This window comes from Conger conger, chromosome 17 (assembly GCF_963514075.1).
Source record: "Conger conger chromosome 17, fConCon1.1, whole genome shotgun sequence".
Classification (NCBI taxonomy): Eukaryota; Metazoa; Chordata; class Actinopteri; order Anguilliformes; family Congridae; genus Conger; species Conger conger.
In genome coordinates, this window is record NC_083776.1 from 17,817,407 (window position 1) to 17,833,199 (window position 15,793).

Here is a 15,793-nt window from a genome sequence, read left to right on the forward strand (position 1 = left end):
GCCGTTCACTTTGGTGGACACACTTGAACATCATATTGCACATTGCTCTGGAAAAGAGCATCTGTTCAATGAATGCAGAGCGATGTAATGTGGTTCACCTCTGCTGCTGGCCGAATGTAACTGGCAGACAAAGGAACATTTCTACAGAACATCCGAGCAGACGGTAGAAAACTTTGAACACGGTTAAAAAACACGGTTGCGACAGACTGAGCATCTGGATTAATCCAGATGGATCCTGGATTCAATCAAAATGTGTCCTTAACTTTTCCAAACAATTAAAGTGCGAGTGCTTTCCCTTTACAGGCTCAGCGTTGGATAGTTTAGCAGTCATAGATAATTTCCTGCCAAAAAACCCCTCTTACATTTATCAGTGAGCAGTGGGGCATGGTAGAGAGAACACGAATTGTACCGTTGAGCCATTGTATATAGTCTGGATAAAGTGACTAAAAAACAATGGAAAAGACAACCGAGACCTAAAGCTAATCTGGTTATCTGATCCCAAAATGGCCTCACTGCTTTCTCCTTCTCTGTAAATATTGGCTGGGCTAACAGGGAGACACAGGAGTGTGTCATTGTGCAGGGCTGATGGACTAAACAGTGAGAGACATGGAATATGCGTTTGAGTGGAGCATTCCAGCAGATGTCCGGCCTGCTGAAGAAGCCGTGCTGTAAGGAACACCGTCTCAGGATCCCCGCGAGGCACGGGAGTGTTTATCTGCCATGGGCCTCAGGAACAACCCATAATGCACCACAACGTGTTGCCATGGGGACTGAGTGAGAGGGAGAACAGACCCTTAAGGAATTTTTGTGGGAATTGTGGGAGGTTTTTGTGGCAGTTACAGTAAGGTTATTTATTTCTACATTAATTTATTTTCATGTCGACATAGTTGACTTGACTAGTCGCACTGACAGAATATCATTGTACAGGGTACATGGTAAGTGCATGGTGGTGACTTCAGAAAGTAGGGAGAAATGATTTTCATGATTTTCCACAATTGTGCAATTTCAAATTACTTTAGTAGTACGGCGTATTTCAACTGCACAAACATGTTCTTAATGTTTAAAACCAAAATGTTTAAAACCAAAATGTTTAAAACCAAAATTTCTTTAAAAAACATTTTTTACTGACCGTGATAAAACCAACCGCACAGACTCCTGTGAAGCTGCCATGTAGGGTACTTTTTCAAAGGGCTCGTTTAATAAATGTGAATAATAATTGAATTCCATTTGCAGTATGTCGGCCATATTGTTTTTATGTCTCTGGAGCCGGGTGATTTATAATCCACCATTACCGCAAAACCAGTGCCCTCTCTCCCCACCCTGTTCAGTATAAAATTACTTTTACAGTCCTTCCAAAGGTCCAGGAACAAGAACTATTACCATTCACCTCTGGAACATGAAGCCCATGTCAAAGTGCTCGAAAGTGTGCTGAAATCAGTTTGGAGAGCTGTGTGTGTGTATGCGTGTGTGTGTGTGTCTGCCTGTGTGCCTGTGTGTGCATGTGTGTGTGTGTGGGTATGTGTGCATGTGTGTGTGGGTGAGTGCATGTATGTGTGTCTTTGTGTGTGTGTGTGTGTGTGTGTGTGTGTGTGTATGTGCCTGTGCATGCATGCTTGTGTGTGTGTATATGTGCATGTGTGTGTGTTCGTCTGTATGTGCGTGTGCGTGCATGTGTATATGTGTGTGTGTGTGTGTGAGTGTGTTTGTGGGTGAGCCAGCCAGCCAGAGCACATTTGCCTTTTATTTTAACTGACAGTGCTACGGATAAGTTCTCCCACAAGCAGAATGTGGTGGTGCAGGACTTTAGTCGCAGAGCGTGTGGTTTCCTTAATCAGCAGTCTGCAGCTGGCCCAAGGGAAGGCCCGGTCCACGAGGGAGCCTGACCCCATCCACAGCTCCACCAAAAGGCGCACGTTTACACACAGGAAATTCCTGCTGTCCAACGACATTGCTAAGACAATTCCTCTTAATTTTCCACAAACCATTAAACCATTCCAGGGCTTTACAGAGGTAGCAGCCCAACCACACTTGAATTAGCAAGAAAAAAAAACCCCAGGTCATTTGGCCATATAGGCCAGGCCTGGAGAACGGAGAGAGAAAACTGACTCTGTAATTGTTGGAGGGAACACAGACCGATCCGATTCCTCTGCATTTTAAACTCCAGCTCAATGAAAAGGTGATTTCTTCCAGCCTAGGTACTTGCGTGGCGTGTAAAGAGCGCTTCTGTCGTTGTCACAGCAGACACACTCTTTTTGGGGGACTGCACATTGAGACAAAGCCTCCGCTTGTGACTGTTATTGAAACAGATAAACTACAAGCAGATGTTGGCCTGCAACTCGGTCCGAAAGCTTTCCTTTTCTCCCCTCCTGATATTTATAGATCAGAATTCAGTGAAACCAGCGGGCTGTCCAGTTGAGGTATTACCGTGTTATTATTCCCAAATAAATCACCCAGGCGCGCGCCTCGGTGGAGGGCCTCCATGTAATCTGCGTGACAGGAAGTATGTGCGTGCGCCACAGATCCCCCGCCCGCCACCGAACCCCCCCCCCCGAACCCTGCCTACTGCGGACCCGCGAGCCGTCAGCCCTCGCCCAGCCCACATGGGGTAGCACTCAAACACAAGTGCTCCTATAAATTAAACCTTAAGTAATGCTTTAAGTCAGAGTCCTTTTAAAAGATTGGTCTGGCTGAATTTAACAAGGTGCGGCGTACACTAAAGTTTTACTTATTTATTTATTTATTTTTTAAAGGAGATTTGGAAGACAGAAAACAGCAGCCTGTGGATGGTATGTGAATGTTGTCCGATGTAAAAGCATAGCAAACATTTTTTCAAATTAAGAGCGTTTTATTTATTGCAGGCTTACCAGTGACATGAGCCATGCCGTGTAACGACATGTCGGGGCGATATAACAGACCCTCACAGTGGCAGGACCGGGAGGGAGGTGAGCTGTGTTGATTGTGACGTGACAACTTAAACATGTGTCACTGAAAGAAGGAGCAAAAGGCTGCCTATTGTGTTTTGAAGGAACGAGCGTGGTTTGGTTTGGGATCGGGTTTGGAGATGTCGTCTTGCATTTCAGGTTTCCTGGCAACAGACGTTCCCTCTGCTCATCTATGTTCTATTCAGCTTGGTGCATGACCATGTCCGTTGCTGATTTTCCAACAATACGCACTTAATGGTGCAATTGTTATTTATCATTCATCCATCCATCCATCCATCCATCATCACCCGCTTATCCGGAGTCGGGTCGCGGGGGCAGTAGGCAAAGCCGGGTATTCCAGGCGTCCGTCTCCCCAGCAACGCATTCTAGCTCCTCCTGGGGGATCCCGAGGCGTTCCCTGGCCAGGAGAGATATATAATCTCTCCAGCGGGCTCTGGGTCTCCCTCGGGGTCTCCGCCCAGTTGGACGAGCCCGGAAAACCTCCAAAGGGAGGCGCCCGGGAGGCATCCTGATGAGATGCCCGAACCACCTCAATTGGCTCCTTTCGACGCGAAGGAGCAGCGGCTCTACTCCGAGCTCCCTCCGGATGTCCGAGCTCCTCACCCTATCTCTAAGGCTGAGCCCGGCCACCCTACGGAGGAAGCTCATTTCGGCTGCTTGTATACGCGATCTCGTTCTTTCGGTCACTACCCAAAGCTCGTGACCATAGGTGAGGGTTGGGACGTAGATCGACCAGTAAATCGAGAGCTTCGCCTTCCGGCTCAGCTCCTTCTTCACCACAACGGTCCGGTGCAACGCCCGCATTACTGCTGACGCTGCACCGATCCGCCTGTCGATCTCACGCTCCCTTCTACCCTCACTCGTGAACAAGACCCCGAGATACTTGAACTCCTTCACTTGGGGCAAAGACTCGTTCCCAACCCGGAGGGAGCAATCCACCGTTTTCCGGCAGAGAACCATGGCCTCGGACTTGGAGGTGCTGACTCTCATCCCGGCCGCTTCACACTCGGCTGCAAACCGCTCCAGTGCGTGCTGAAGGTCACGGTCCGATGAAGCCAGCAGAACCACATCATCCGCAAAAAGCAGAGATGTGATTCTGAGGTCACCAAACCGGACACTCTCCTCACCTCGGCTGCGCCTTGAGATCCTGTCCATGAATACCACAAACAGGACCGGTGACAAGGGGCAACCTTGGCGGAGTCCAACACCCACCGGAAACGTGCTTGACTTTGTGCCGAGAATGCGGACACAGCTCTCACTTTGGTTACACAGGGACCTGATGGCTCGTAACAACGGCCCCGGTACCCCATACTCCCGCAGTACACCCCACAGGGTTCCCCGGGGGACACGGTCGAAAGCCTTCTCCAAGTCCACAAAGCACATGTGGACTGGATGGGTAAACTCCCATGACCCCGCCAGCAACCCTGCCAAGGTAAAGAGCTGGTCCACTGTTCCACGGCTAGGACGGAAGCCACATTGCTCCTCCTGAATCCGAGGTTCGACCGTCGGTCGGAGCCTCCTTTCCAGTACCCTAGAGTAAGCTTTCCCAGGGAGGCTGAGGAGTGTGATACCCCGGTAATTGGAGCACACCCTCCGGTCCCCCTTCTTGAAAATGGGGACCACCACCCCGGTCTGCCACTCTACAGGTACTGTCCCCGATCTCCACGCGACACTGAAGAGGCGTGTCAGCCAAGACAGCCCAACAATATCCAGAGCCTTCAGAATCTCAGGGCGAATCTCATCTACACCCGGCGACTTGCCACTGAGGAGCTTTTTGACTACCTCAGCAACTTCCGCCAGGGATATAGGTGCAGATTCCCCCGAGTCTTCAGGCTCTGCCTCTTCCACAGAGGACGTGTTGTTCGGGTTCAGGAGCTCCTCGAAGTGCTCTTTCCACCGCCCGACAATATCCCCAGTCCGGGTCAGCAGTTCTCCTCCCCTGCTGAAAACAGCCTGAGACAAGCCCTGCTTTCCCTTTCTGAGTCGTCGGATGGTTTGCCAGAACTTCCTCGAGGCCAACCGAAAGTCCTTCTCCATAGCCTCCCCGAACTCCTCCCATACCCAGGTTTTTGCTTCAGCGACTGCCGAAGCTGCAGCCCTTCTGGCCACCCGGTACCTGTCTGCTGCTTCAGGGGACCCCCGGGCCAGCCAAGCCCGAAAGGCCTCCTTCTTCAGCTTGACGGCCTCCCTCACCGCTGGTGTCCACCAGCGGGTTCTTGGGTTGCCGCCCCGACAGGCACCGATGACCTTCTGGCCACAGCTCCTGCTTGCCGCCTCTGCAATGGAGGCTTTGAACATGGCCCACTCGGACTCCATGTCCCCAGCTTCCCCCGGGATGCGTGAGAAGTTCTTCCGGAGGTGGGAGTTGAAGACCTCGCGAACATCATATCTTACAAAAACACCCAGGCCCAGGTAGTGGCCGAGTATCAACGGGATGCTGACGTCAGCTCATTCCATCTGTCAGTGGCCTTTTGTGTCTCTTCCCATGGTCTGCACAGCGGATATGATGCTCAATGATATACTTATATATACACTCACTGGGCACTTTTTAGGAGCATTTTTACTTTATTAAACCTATTTATTCATGCGATTATCTAATCAGCCAATTGTGTGGCAGCAGTGCAATGCATACAATCATGTAGATATGGGTCAGGAGCTTCAGTTAATGTTCACATCAACCATCAGAATGTATCTAAGTGACTTTGACCATGGAATTATTGTTGGTGGCAGACAGGGTGGTTTCAGCATCTCAGAAACTGCTGATCTCCTGGGATTTTCACACACACTAGTCTCTAGAGTTTGCAAAGAATGGTGCAAAAAACTCAAACGAATCCAGTGAGCAGCAGTTCTACAGACAGAAAAGCCTTGTTAAGGAGAGAGGAGAATGGCCAGACTGGTCAAAGCTGACAGGAAGGTGACAGTAATGCAAATAACCACACATTTCAACATTGGTATATAGAAGAGCATCTCTGAACACACAATGCATCATAACACTAAGTGGATAGGCCACAGCAGCAGAAGTCTAAAAAATACTCTTACACAGTTACAACTGTAATGATTATGTATCATGACAGGTATGCTTTTTTGACATTATAAATGAATGATATTAAATATATCCAGTACTTGTTCTGGTTATGCATGTTTATAATATTATAAGGACTTTGTGCTTATGCAGTAGTTGGCATAGAACTGGTACACACTCACTTCTATACTCAAACTGTCTGAAGTTACCTGGAAAGGGTCTCTTCTTCATGGGAAGTCGCTCCTGTGTTGGGTGGAGCTGGAGCTGTGACCTATCAATTAAAAAAAGAAAGAAAATATCAACTGAAACAATGCTGCTTTGTTACGTTAGCTTGCTGTGAAAGATTGTACATACTCATGACATTTCCCGTTTTCTATTCTTAGTCCGGAGGACTGCCAGAAATACTTTTGTGCCCAGCGATTTGTGATTTGTTTTTAAGTCCACAGCACAAGTGAACCTTGGAGATTTGATCCTTGATGGATGAAGTTGACTTTCGTTTAAGAGTTCAGGGTGGCAACCGGCTCAAACCGGTTGGGTCCTTTAACAAAATAAATAAATAAATAAACTTCTGAAAAATGTACAAGATTTACACATTGATATACTGTATGCTCAGCACTTCAAAGTGTGTTTATGAAATGGTGTATTTATATAGCATATCGTATTTCTGGAAAAAGTCTCATCAAAACATAGCATCAAAACTGATTAATAGTTTCTTCTGAAAAATATTTTCTCCAATATTTATTGTTTGAATGGCTTCCCAACTCTGTGTGTGATTCTGTGTGAAAATAGAACTGGCATGGTTGTGAATGCAGGTTAAAGAGAAGCACATTTCACTACTCAGGTGGGGAAGACTCCAAATAAAATCCCAAATGAAATTAAAGCTGTTCATACATACGTTTAGGAAACATTAGAAAAATCCTGAGGGGTTTCTCGGTGGTGCAGCCTGTGGAGCACTGACCACATGCTCATTGCGAGCCACGACGTCGGCGGTTCGAATCCGACCGTCTGACATTTGTCGCATGTCTTCCCCTCTCTCTCGCCCCCATTCTTCCTGTCTCTCTATACTATATACTGTCCAATAAAGCTGAAAAAAAAAGGCCTAAAAAAAAAAAATCCTGAGAAAAATATCGAAGAATGCATACTTCAGTTTTCATAATATGTAATCTGTTGACTATGTGTTGATTATATAATGTGCTATGAGTAGCTTACATGCTGCACCTTATTCCTGCCAGCCTTCCAGCCAAGTCTTCAGGACTGCAATGGAAATAAGTCATGTGACTTTATTGTGATATTGCTTTATTGCGACTTTACTGTTGATTGTATTTTATCATCAATCCAATCAATAAATCAATAGCATCACTGTGGAAGCAGGAACAGTGTCATGGTCTTCCTCATCAGCAGATAGAGGAACAGTGTCATGGTCTTCCTCATCAGCAGGTAGAGGAACAGTGTCATGGTCTTCCTCATCAGCAGGTAGAGGAACAGTGTCATGGTCCTCCTCATCAGCAGGTAGAGGAACAGTGTCATGGTCCTCCTCATCAGCAGGTAGAGGAACAGTGTCATGGTCTTCCTCATCAGCAGGTAGAGGAACAGTGTCATGGTTTTCCTCATCAGCAGGTAGAGGACCAGTGTCATGGTCTTCCTCATCAGCAGGTAGAGGAACAATGTCATGGTCTTCCTCATCAGAGGTGGAATCCTAGGCCGTTACCCTTCATCATTACTGCTCAGTGCTCCTCACTGTGGATACCCACACCCACCCAGGTCCCATAACAAATTAATGGAGCAGTCCCTGAAGTCCAGAGATGAGACACGTAGATAACACCCCTTACAATGAGTCTTCTTCATAGGAAATTTTTTTATGAAATATACGTCGCCATTAAATTCAAGAGACTGTGAGCTGAGAATTATAAGGTTCTAACTGACATTTCTGAAAAAAAAGGGTCATAAATATGTTGTTTATCGGGCACTAAATATATGTGTGAAGCTTTATACAAAAATACTGTTTAAAAGTATGAAAGAAATTCTAAATTTGAAAGTTGTATCTGCTTGGAGCCCATTCACATATAGAATGCCCAAACCAGATAGAACCTTCTAATTCTCAAAAAAAAAAGAGTTAATTTATACACATTTATTGCATTCCACTCCCAATTCATGTACTATGTCATTTGTATTTCTGTTTAAAGATAATCAATGCTGCTTTCCAAAGAGGGGGGTAAGGCAGAATTGGGGGTGGGGGTGGAGGGGGAGAAATTTCCTGGGCGGATAATGAATGTCAGGTCCGTCGGACGGGCCGGGACGTTACCTCGTAAAGCTAATTTAGGTCTTGCGTGTTTGGGGCCCGCTGCCCAGACCCCAGCCCCAGATGACTGCTAATGGGCTGCACCTGGGCCCCTGACTCCCTCCAGAACCTCTGACTCAGCCAAACCGCCCAGATAAACACGTCATCTTATACCCATCTAATACACAAGTGTGCTTATTGTGCCTTCAACAGCCAAATGCAAACGTCAGTTTGTTTATTTAAGCGCAGTCTTAAACATCTCGTGACCTGTTTTACTTAAGGACTATAATGGTAGTTGGCAAGCAGGGAGACATTTAATAAATTAACAAGTAATTGGAAGGTTTTGTTGAAAAGGAGTACATTTCCCTCTGAAATAACTGAATACATAATTGAATATGTATTGATCAACTCGGAAGCCGAGTGGCCTGTTATAATGATAAGACTTAATGAAGTTCCATATGTGACATCAATAGTTCTGAAGACTTATTACTGACATGAAGAAAAATCTCATTGACCAACTCACACCAGACAAAACAACCAGATTGCAACACAAAAATAACAAGCCTCACCCCCTACTGTGTATGGACTGGCTGTATATGGACCGGCCTCTCTGTAACTCTACCCCCTGTGGTATACGGACTGGCTGTAGCCCTGACCTCTATGGTATATGGACTGGTCATAAAAATTCACCATAAACCCTACAGTATGAAGACTGGTCATAACCCCACCCCCTACAGTACAGGCCTTTGTCTTTATGATTCACTCAAATGCACAGACTATGAAACTCAGGGGGTGTTAACATGTTTTACTTTTTTATTAAAAATGAATAAGCGATTGTCATCAGAACTGAGCACTCTGCTGTAAAGTCTTATACCGTTAAGATGGTTATGTAAACAGTACAAAATGCAACTCATTTATTTTACTCAAATTCAATAGCGGCTATTCATCTTCTCCGAAGGACCATGGCAGAGAGGACAGAAGCCCACTCTGTGTGCGGCAGACCTGTGACTCAATGAGCTGATCAAAGGCTTGCTTGGATCGAAAGATTCTGCAGTGATTTGTACATCTTTTCTTTTATTAACATTTCCTCTGAGTCACGCTCTGAAACCCAAACAAGCCCACCCTGGAAGGCCCATAAACTAAGCACCGGTGTTGAACTAGCACTCCGTGTGCATGATGATTTGCTGCATATGTGTGTGTGTACTTTACAGTACAATAATTTACAGTTAATAAGAAAAGTTTGTGTCTCAAGTTTTGTTTTTCTCCCATGGTAACACTGCAGTGCATTAGTATTTAGCTGCTGAGAGAGATGTGATGATGTGAAAAAAGTAGAATAAGAATAAGGAGATAGGGGGGCTCATCTCTCCTTATACACACTGACAGTCATTACTTGCACACACATACTGTAACTACTGACCCGTGTTACACAGTCTCTCATTCAAAGTCCTGCTCCCTTAACGGATCCTTTCTTCACAGTGTCTGACCGCGAGGGCATCCGTATGTATACACACAACTGGGGAAGCATTGGCAGTGCTTAGAAAGTAATCTTCAATGTGTTTCATTTTAACAACGTGTTTATCTTTCAACATTTTTGAGGTCTGCAACTCTTAAATACACAACAGGTCAGAGTGACCAATCCAAGGGCAGAACGGCTTGACTGTGACCATGAGTCTTGTGGTCACCTTGACATAGACTTGTTTAATGCTGTCCATGAATCTTATGGTCATCTTGACCTAGGCTTGCCTAATGCTGTCCATGAGTTTTCTATCTTTATCTGCCACGCACAATTGCATCTGATTTTTTGTTGATTCTTTTACTCTTCTAAATGCAGATTCCAAGAGTCTGTAACCCTACATCTGGAGGTTTCTCTTATTATTGTGATTATTTTCTGTCACTGGGACTGAAAAGTTGACAGTTAATGGATCCATTAGCTGGGAGCAGTTAATGTGATAATGGATAAGTGATGAAGGCAAAATATATCAAATAACAAGAAGATATCACAATGGTTATCGCATACTCTGTGACGCAATGCAAGCAGGCTTAATGTTTCACATGAAAACTCGCTTGCAGATGGTAATTCACAGAGTTATTTTACATACGGTAGAATTCTTTAAATTACTTTCCCATGCCAAATTATCCAGCTATTAGACACACGCAATGTGCAGATTGCCAGTTCATTTCTTTAGGACCAGTAGGGCTGCCAGATTGAACAAGTGATATCTAAGCACCACTTGAGTCTAAACTGACATTGTGTCCATGGACATATACCGAGAGCATTGTTCAAGTTTCTGCAGGACCACAGCTGTAGCTTGCAAAGAAAGCACCCTTTCACACAGTCAGCATTGCTGGAGAGTACTTTACCAACACCTGAAGCCTCTTAGTCATGTCACTTGTGATTTCTGACAGCTCTTATTTTTCCACATCAGGGAGACAGATGAGTGTTTCAGACGAAGGCCCTGTTCGTCTCCGGTTCAGAGTGAGAGGCAGTCTGTATTTATGTGGCCTTGTGGGAGGATGAATAAATCAGTGTGTTAGAGACGGCACCTACAGACCTTGTGTTAAGCCACAGAGAAGTGCAGTGCAGGGAGCTGTGTTCTCCTCATCGCCTAAGCCCAGTCTTCGCTTAGGGCCCTCATGGTCCACAATTCCCCCCATACACACGGTCCGCAATTCCAAACCCCCAGTCCGCATTCACAACCACCACCATGCCTGGATGGGATATAATTCAGAAGCGGGCCTCCAAGGAAAACTTCTCCAAGGAAAACTTCTTAGCCTCAGCCTGGCTGTCACCATGGAGTCCTTTAATCAGAGTGCGAGACAGAGTCTAGGTTTGGGTAATGATGGGTTGGCAGATTAGGAGCCAGCACTGGGGCAGATATGACCAGAGACCCCTCGTTCCCAGTTTAAATGTCCCAGCCCAGGGAGGCTGCCATCTGTCTTATCCCCCGTTTGTGTCTGTTTTCCTATCTAAGTGGTTTAGTTGCACGCTTGCCGACTTCTGAGCTGCTTCTGCGAGAAGAAAGACATATTATGGAGCAGGAAATCTTTACTCGCATAATGATAACGGTCAAATGAAATGAGCTTCTGGGAGCTTGCTTTTTTGTTTTCATTTCAGCTGCTATGCCTGTTTAATTTAAGCTGCCGTTCTAATTTTGAGGTATCCTGGATCTCTAAGAGTTGAACAGCAGAAAAACAACACCCAAAACATTTTCAGACAGATTTGTCTTCTGAACATTCTGTTCCTGGACCAGAATTTCATGATGAAAGTTACCATGTAACTGCCAAGTCACTGCCAGGACTGCTGAATCTGCAATGACCAAGAATATATATGAATAAAACACTTCAACACAACAAAACTATGCTTTCATTTTTCATTTTTCCAATGGATTAATACCTAAAACAAGTCACCAATTTATCCTTTGTTTTAAATCTGTTTTCTGCACTGGTCTCAAAATACATTCTAATTCATTCATTTAGGCTGCTGCAAGCTGCTATGCCACTCTGTTCTTTTGATGTGACTCCTAAAGCACTACTCTTGCATGCATAGATTTGTGCACCGGCATCTTTATTTGGAAACATACTGATTTAATTGCCAACTGGCCAATAAATTGATTGCTGTCCAAATGTGCAGATTAAGGACGTATAAAATGACATATGTGGGAATGGGGACATTGGGACTTTTTGGTGGTTAACCTGCGCAGATTTCTGACTGGCTCACTCTCTAACCCGGAAACCACAAACATGCCTCTTTATGCTCAACACAAACAAGCATTTTAAAGGGCAGCGGTTTCTGGCATATCCCTCAGTAATGGGAGAAAGGGCTCGTGCTCTTGGAACGTGGAGCGCACGTTTGTGTCATTCCTTAAACGAAGGGATGGTATTTAGGGGTGTTGGGGTGACCCTAGCACTCGAGAGCTTCCGAATCTCAGTTTGACAGGGTGTGCTTTCACACTGAATTACTGAGCTCTTTGCAAGCGGGGTGAATACCGGAACCTTCTTCGGCTTCCGCTGAGCACCTTAGCACCACCCCATATGTAGGAGCTGGCCCAGAACTGCCAGCGTGTTTTTGGGTTCCGCATGATTTCAAAAAGCGAGTCATCCAAATAGCAGAAGGGTGCGATCTGTACTCGAAGCTGGAGCGCGCTGGGAACTTGACGTTCAATATCGGATCCCGTCAGGGCTGTCAGTCTTGGGCTAAAACCATAAATGACGCACAGGCCTCAGGACGGTCGAAACCCCTGACGTGTATTTGTGTAGCTGTCACCCTGTTGTATTGAGGTGTTCCCATCACGTGAAGAATTTCCCAGCGACACATAACACGTCCAGGGCGATTTTAATTAGTATGACACAGTGACAGGACGGGGAAACCGAAGACGGAGAATCGCACAGACTTCAGATGCCAAACATGCCGGCGGTGTCAAGTAATACGGTTTGATGGACTCTGGAACTTTCTATAGGGGAGCTGTCATTTCAGACATCCATAGACATGCCTTGGAACAAACGGCTGGACCCACCCTGAACTTTGCAAAACAAAGGAGTTTCCTTGGATTCTTTCCTTTTTCCGAAAATATTCTAATTTTGTGGAATTATTCCTCGAGCCAAGTTCTGGCGCGAGGTCCCCTGTGTATGCTGGTTTTCCTTTCAGCCAGTTAGAATAGGCACAATCTTAGAAAAAAAACAGATTTTAGCTTCAAATATTAAAATTCAAATGTAGTGTTCCCACTTTGTTACACTGTCCATTTCATTTTTCACTTTGAACTGGATGACCTTATTGCAGAATGTTCCATGTTGCATTTAAGGGAACAAGCAATTTACATGTTTCAATTTACAGGCGGTAATACCCTACAATTATTATGATTGCATAAAAGGCTGACAATATCAAATTAACAAATGGCAGGGGTGACTGTTTTCTGGATGATTGCAGGCAGGAGAAGAGGTTAAGCAAGCAGGGCTTGCCCAACCCTCTGTCATTTTCCCAAGAAAAACCCAGCGACTGAAATCATGTCCGATCCCACCGCTTTCCCCTTTGCTTGTTTTTATTTCCTCATGAAAATAAAAAAGGCCAGTTGGGCCCTGACCCCCCCAGAGCGCCACAGACCGTCCGGTGACATCACACGTTGCCCACGGCGACTCCCCAGGACCTTGGGAATGGGCCGATTCACTTCCCAGAGCTGAGCGCCCGTCCCGGCGCAAGGAGACCCCTGTTCTCCGAAGGTCAGCTGGCCGAATGACCGAACGCAAAAAGCGGAACAGAGGAGGGAGGAGGGATTAGATTTCCCTCTTCTGGCCATTTCTTAAAAGAGATTATGGGGGAGGAGGCAGGTCTTCACGGGTGAGTCTTTGATGGTCTTGTGTTTATGTGTTGGTGGAAGTTCTGCACACGTTCTGTAGTTGATGCTGTTTACTTTGAGATTACAGGCACCTGTTGCTTGAGGTGATTGAGATGGATGTTCAAAGCTAAAATGCAATTATTAAAATTAAGGATTACTCTTCCTGTTTCAATATTAATATTGTTAATTTGCTGGAGTGTGGTTCCAGATGCCTCTTGTATTGATCATTGTATTGATCCATGTTTAGTGATATTATGTAGTGTGGAGTAACTGCAGGGATTTCTTATTAAACAGTAAAATAGCAACTTATATATCGACTGTATATCCCTTGTACAATAAAGTAAATTCCCCAGCTTTTAGATATTTGTCCATATAACCTTTCATATGTTACATTTTATTAATTTGGCTCTCCCTGGGTTCTCTAAGGAGTCTACAGAATAAGGTCTTGCTAAATGTAAAAATGTAAATGAAAAAACATGTAACATCGGTTTTGATTTTCCCAATTTGTTTACAGGGCCCATCGCTTAGATGGTAATCTAAGTTTAATGGGACCAAGACAACACACAGGTCCAGAGAGCCTTGGAGCAGCTGAAGACAGAATGTAATTACTGAGGGAGTCAGGCTTCCCCAAGGCCTGGTGCTGGCAGCCTGTCCACAGTCTCTGCCCAAGTTATTTTTTTCCCCGCTCTAGTCTCAATACGTTCCCCTCTCTGATATACCGAATCCTGCAATGGCTCAGGATTGAATCAAAGGGATTAGGAACCCGAGCAATTATTCTTGCTCCTGTCTCGAGCCAACGTCTATAGTCGAGTGAGTTGAGAGGTGAGTGACGGCCTTGGATGTTCAGCCCATATAACTGAGTTGGGCCAAGCTGGAGCGTTTAACCTGGCATACCTCGTCATGCTGGACTGAGACTGACTCCCCAGGTCTACAGCAGCGGTGATACTGGGACCTGAGAGCAGGACAGGGGGTAAACACACAGCAGGTGACATGGATGGTCAACCTGTGGTTACAGATTCGTTGTGTTGCTTCCCCAGGCGGGGTGTCTGTCTGTTCAGAGGGGAGAGAGGGGCAGATTACTAGTGCTTTAATGCACAGCCGTAGTGCTGACATAGCACTGACATTCATTTTAATCAGAAACCCATTGGTTATTTCCGAGAACAAACCCGTAATAAACTTTTGGCGCGCTGCTTATTATGTCTGGCTCATTTCCAGCATTTGTGCATTCAGAGCAGTCCTTTTTTCAAAGCTACTGTATATCTCAATTACTTTGGTAACATTTTTTTTTTTAATTATGTAAAGAATCATAGCAAGGATTTTCAAAACTATCAGCTTCAGCAGTTGTGCGTGCATGCGGGCATTTATTGCTTAGAGGGAAGAGGCGAGACTGGCAGGCCAATTTGTGCTAATCGCCCTGAAATGGATCGGTCTAAGCGATGAGAAAAAAGAAAGAAGGAGTTGAAGACGGGAGGGCGGTGGGGCACTGTGGTTTGGAGCCCCGTTGGACAGCTCTAACCTCAGAGAAAGGCTGTGGGACCAAGGCTCAGAAACAGGCCACACTCTGAAGAGCCCTGGATGGAGGAGCTGAAGAAGCTCTGACTCCGTTTTAGATGCAGGATAACGTTGTGCTACTGCCTCCAGATTAGAGCCGAAAGCACACTGTGTGATTTTAAAAGATTAATATGAAGACTGTGTCTTCTGTTTACAATTCCAAAATGAGAGGAAGACTACATAACCATTTCCTCTCATTAGGAGTGGTGGGACTTTTCCATACCTCCATCTTAGGCAGTGTTTTGGTGCCTCTAGGCCAGGTTCTTTCTCAGAGCTCTTTTTGAGAGTGATTCTTTTCTCCCACTGAGGCTTTAGGGGTTCCGGCCCTCTTTTTGTTTTTTCTAAAAAGTGTTACAGTTAATAATAGTTGTCAAGACAAATACAATTTAAGTGACTTGAATATGTGGTATGTGTCAACTGGATTAAGTGAAAGGTGACGGGACAGCCTTTGTATAGTCTTTGTTTCTGAACTACATGGCAAATATTACGTATTGCAAATGCAAATGAATGGATCAGAGAAACCACATCTGGTAGAGCTGAAAGCACCTATGGTTGGGGTCTCAAACTCAAAGTCCCAGAGGGCCACTACACCTGCTGGGGTTTGTAGTTTTTCTCTCAACTAGTATCCAGTTCAGGCCTTGAGAACATGAATGTATGATTCCTTAGCCAA

The 15,793-nt window shown here is 45.5% G+C and overlaps 1 long non-coding RNA gene across 1 annotated transcript in view; it reads right to left on the reverse strand.

Annotated features, from left to right (window-relative positions):
- Window positions 1-15,793, reverse strand: part of LOC133117124 (uncharacterized) — a 102,062-nt gene that overhangs the window by 17,095 nt on the left and 69,174 nt on the right. Inside the window, exon 3 of the long non-coding RNA XR_009705930.1 lies at window positions 6,174-6,235. This is a non-coding gene — a long non-coding RNA (uncharacterized LOC133117124). The remainder of the gene's footprint in view (window positions 1-6,173; window positions 6,236-15,793) is intronic.